Genomic DNA, 4747 nt, shown 5'->3' with positions numbered 1-4747 from the left:
CTGCATAAAAAAGACATTTGGCAAAAGGCAAAAAGATAATATTTCCACCATGACATTGTCAGAGCATTTCTTGCCAAGTGTCAGCAGTACGGATCTGCACCTGAACCAAGGAAATAAATAAGCAGGTTTAAACCCCAATTGTGCATCCACAGTAACTCGAGGAGCAAATAAGATTCCACTTCTGGAAGAATGCTAAAAAGATCAGGTTTGTGGTTGACTCTCTCCAAAAATTGGTGTCGATAGTGTTGCAGATCTACCATCCCCAAGGCTCACTGGTAGCTTAGTCCTAAGTGGGCAGTTTCAATGTGTTGCCCAGTACCCGTTAGGAACTTTGACCACTTCTTCATTAATAACAAATACAATTGCTAAATTCAGCCAGACTTGACCAAATCGTGGCACGGTCCCCTTGTAGAATGCTAAGGGCCCTTTGCTGCAGAATATCTGATATGCGTAATCCATGGTGTTTTAATATACCCTTAAAGCCCAACGTAGCGGGCTCTACCGGCCATTAAAGCCCCGCTCCAGCATTAAAGGCCTGAGCCACAGGCGAGGGCCTTTAATAAGGGATCAGGCCTTTAATGGATGGTAGAGCCTGCTATGGAGGGCTCTAAGGCTATTAGAACATTCCGCCCCTATAGGGCAGAATGTTTTAATTTGTAAAACAGAGGCATCATGGACCCCGAGGGGGTTGATGCTCCAGGCTTCTACCAGCCATTAGAAGCACAGAGCACTCTATTGTCTTTAATGGAACACTCAATGTTCCAATGTTCTCATAGTTCTGAGCTTTCAGGCCCTGCATCCTGGTTTTAACAACATCTACTGGGGTGTCACCAAAGAGGCTAGCAGCCCCAGCTGTGACCCCAAATGCAGCTGTAACAAAGGGATTTATCGCTCTGTGAGGGTCAACAGCTGTATACCAGTGCTGCAAGGATGACATCACGAAGAAGCAGATGGCCTGGTTAGATCCTTGTTTGATAACAGCAGCTGTTACACCCTAAGTTACACAGAGACCTTGTTTTCTTATGATCTCTCGAACTTCATGGAAGAAACCTCGATATTTTGGCACAGATGAGCACTGAACGTGAATAAATTTCCCCTGACTGCAAATCTAGGAATTGAACCATAAAGAAGAGAGCTTAGCCCACGGTACAGACACATCACACCGCAATCCTGAGCAGTCAGCCTCACCCAGTGACCAATGCCCCTGTATCGAGAAGGGTTTGATCTTTTATCCAGCTGCAACTGTGTTTTCACATTTATAGTAGGAAAGGTGATGCAGATTACAATGCCTCCAGCAATGCCACCTTCACTCACGATATTTCTGTGCATAATTGATCTTCAAGCAGATTTTTTATATATCATAAATCTAATTCCAGGCTTCAAACTGGTCTTGAAAATCTTTTTCCCAAGTGGCGTCAGGTGGCACCCGAAGCTCCAGCTGTGACAATGCCTTCAGACTGGCCAGAATAGTCTTTTCCAGGTGGGTAAGCTTGGGTAGCCCACCCCATGTAGGAGACTGAGCCAAGGCCGCAGCTAGAGTCCCACGCACAGAGGCAGGACAGGCGCCACAGGGACCCTCGGAGATGCTGAAGAGCAGCACCGAGGACAACATACCTCCTGATGATGCCCTTAATGGGCGTCATCATCATGAAACTGGAACTGATAGTCCCAATGTTATGGGGTGGAAATCCTTGCCAGGTATTGCATTGTACGGCAGCATTTATATAGCGCTTACTATCTCAAAGTGGGGCACTGAAGCGCTTGCCTACATAGGAAACACGCTGCACCATGCAGGGAGTGTGATGGAAGGGTGTTGTCTTTGTTTTAAGCCTATGTGGGAATTGTTTCCATGTCGTGCATGATGTGGTGACCCCGAGTTGTGGTTATCGTGTAATGGGACGCCGTGAGTAGCAGTGTGATGGATGATGAAGCAAGAGACAGATGTACAGATTTATCGTTTTCAGGATGCTGACGGCTTTGAACGGCTCTGCAGGCCCCTTTATAGTTCCTGCACTGGGTTATCCAATCTGAGATTTTGTGTATAGTTGTGTTCCTGAGCTGGCATAGACGTGCACTGATGCGCTATGCACACTCCTCGCTTTTTTAGGCACAGCCTATTATTTCTGGCCAAGTTTATTCTGTGGGCTCTTTTGTTTGTTTCTTGTGAGGCAAATGTGCCACTTCGCTAATCTGCCTCCTGGCTAAATAGAGTCACGTGATAACGGGAACTCTACCCGCAGTCCTCCAGACCAAGTGGTGACAAAGCAGCGGGAAACTACAAAGCCTGTCCCTCGCCCTCCTGGCGCATCCAGAACTGCACATTTGTACGACCAAAGATGATTAGTGCCCGAGAGCTGCTTGAATGGATGTGATTGACAAAGTGTGAATTGAGAGGCAAACAGGCACACCTCTGACTCAAGCTGTGCTCTTATGAACTCTCAGGAGCTCTTTTCTCTACACAGGGACCTCTTACTGTGTGAACAAAATAAAATGATTAAATGAAATTCTTAACAAAGCGAATAAAGATGCCGTTAGTCGCGAATGCATAGAATACACTGTGTCCTAGGGTAGCTCTTATAAAGGTAAAACATTCTTTAAAAAATGTGATACTAATGTTTGTACCAACACTTTTTAGCTACGGTTGTGACCTACTAAAGGCAGAGCTCGGACTTGTATGCCTGTTTACTGAAACAGCCTCTTTACAGACCCCCCAGGGAAAGCTGTGCAAAACGTTGCTGCCTGAGGCTGGGATGACATCACAGATACAGACTGCTTCAGTTTTTAGGTTGCGCCTGTGACAGTGCATGCGCTGCTTGGACACGCATTTGTTCTTGTGGCACTGTTGTGTACGTCATGGGGATTGCATCCAGCCCACCCCTTACCCTGTGGAGGATTCTTTGTCACTCTTATTTAGGTCTTGCCTGCAACAGCACATATGGTGCTTGCACATGTGATCTCACTTGTGAAAATATTGTATACATCAAGTGGCTTGCATCCAGACCATTGCTTACCATGTGGTGGATTCTTTGTCACTCTTATTTAGGTCTTGCCTGCAACAGCACATGTGGTGCTTACACATGTGATCTCCCTTGCAAGACTATTATGTACAAGGGGCTTGCAGTCTGCCACTGCTTACCATTTGTTGTCGTCTTTATCACTTTTATTTGGTGCTTTGTAATAGGACAGCATGCGCCAGAGCTCCACCTCTTCTTAGGCTGGAGCATGGACCAAGTACTAATTGCTTCTGCTCGAATGCTGTCCTCCTGCTGATTGAGGTACCATTTCTTTTTTTAAGTTTCTTCTTTTGCTTCTTCCCCTTCATACACCTTCAGGGGAGATCTAAAAAGCGCTATGAAGTGGCCAGCACTGGCTGTGCCATAGTGCTTGCTTTACCCATCCTGTTGATCGTTCCCTTCAACCCACCCTCCGGTTGCTCATGTTGACCATCCCCTCCAACTCCCTTCATGTTGTCCCTGTTGCTTACCCAACATGAAAAAAAAGTGCTATCTATGATATGGTGACCGCGTCCTAGCTCTTTTATTTAACTTTGCAGTCCTAGCTTCTCTTCACCTGTGCCTGTTTGCCCAATGTTATGCTCAGTGCTGCACTTCTCTACCATGCGCACAGCTTGCTGTCCTAGTGAGACTGTTCTGTCACCGTGTGTACCAAGGCCTGTGTGGCCATAAAAAGCAGCAGGATCCCACCATCCCTGCAGCTCTGATAGTAACCCTGTGGTCTGAGCAGTCTTAAGAGGTGCCATTTTGGACCTGAGCAGTGACAGTCTCGCTGCAGTGAGGAGACAGTGGCATCAAAGGCAGCCGGAAGAGACTTGAAGATCAGGACCCAACCCCCCCCCCCCATTCCCCCTTGACCCTGCCAATGCACCTTTGTGCCTCTGCTTCCAGGTGTCAGCCTCTGTTAGAGCAAATGCAAGGCAGGATCTGTGTGGGCGGCGGCTACAAATGGTCAGAATACTGGGAGGTAGGGGTGTGTCAATCATGAAGGAGTCTGCTGTCCAGCCTTTGTTGCTGGTGCAGCATGCATTGACACATATTTATTGGCCACCTCAAGGTATCACCAGTTATGTTATTTTAGAGCAAAACCACCATCTAAAGCCGTGGACTAATCCACCCCGAGTACACCACTTATACCACTCAGGAGGGAGAGGATTATTTTTAGAAATTAGCAATGTGCATTATTCAGTTGCAGTAAATCAACTTTTATACCGTCATGAGAGGTGCAGAGTTTTATTATTTTTTGTTTTTGATCCCCAATTACATTGGAGACAGAAAGACTTCTGTTTAAATCGCCCTGTGACCAGATTAAAAACATTCATCTTTCTTATTTTTCATCTGTGTGTTTTTCGTGCTTGGCCTGTTTTCCCTGCAGTTTTTTGCTTGGGATTATGGTAAATGTAGTTTCAGCTCCCACTCATTTTCTTTTGAGCAGTTCATGAACCATATTTAATTTTTCTCTAATCTATTTAGAGGACTATAACAGTCTCCAATACTCCAGTGTGCAGTTTGTTTTGGCTTCAATCATATGTGTCAAAGGCTATGTGGTTGTGGGGGTTGTATGATGGAACAACGCATGCCTTTACCATGCATGCCTTTAAAATGTGGTTTCTACAACGCACCCACCTATGCAACGAACATCTTTACCACGGATGTCACTACCAAGTACCTCCATATGGGTGCATTATAAGTACCTTTACCACGTATACCATTACCAAGCATACCAATACCAT

The 4747-nt window shown here is 45.9% G+C and overlaps 1 pseudogene; it reads right to left on the bottom strand.

Annotated features, from left to right (window-relative positions):
* Positions 1-300: 300 nt before the first annotated feature.
* Positions 301-1612, bottom strand: LOC146802212 (tricarboxylate transport protein, mitochondrial-like; annotated as a pseudogene).
* Positions 1613-4747: the final 3135 nt, after the last annotated feature.

This window comes from Triturus cristatus, chromosome 8 (genome assembly GCF_964204655.1).
Source record: "Triturus cristatus chromosome 8, aTriCri1.1, whole genome shotgun sequence".
NCBI lineage: Eukaryota > Metazoa > Chordata > Amphibia > Caudata > Salamandridae > Triturus > Triturus cristatus.
The sequence above is the reverse complement of the archived record's forward strand: the minus strand, read 5'-3'. Positions and strand labels throughout refer to the sequence as shown.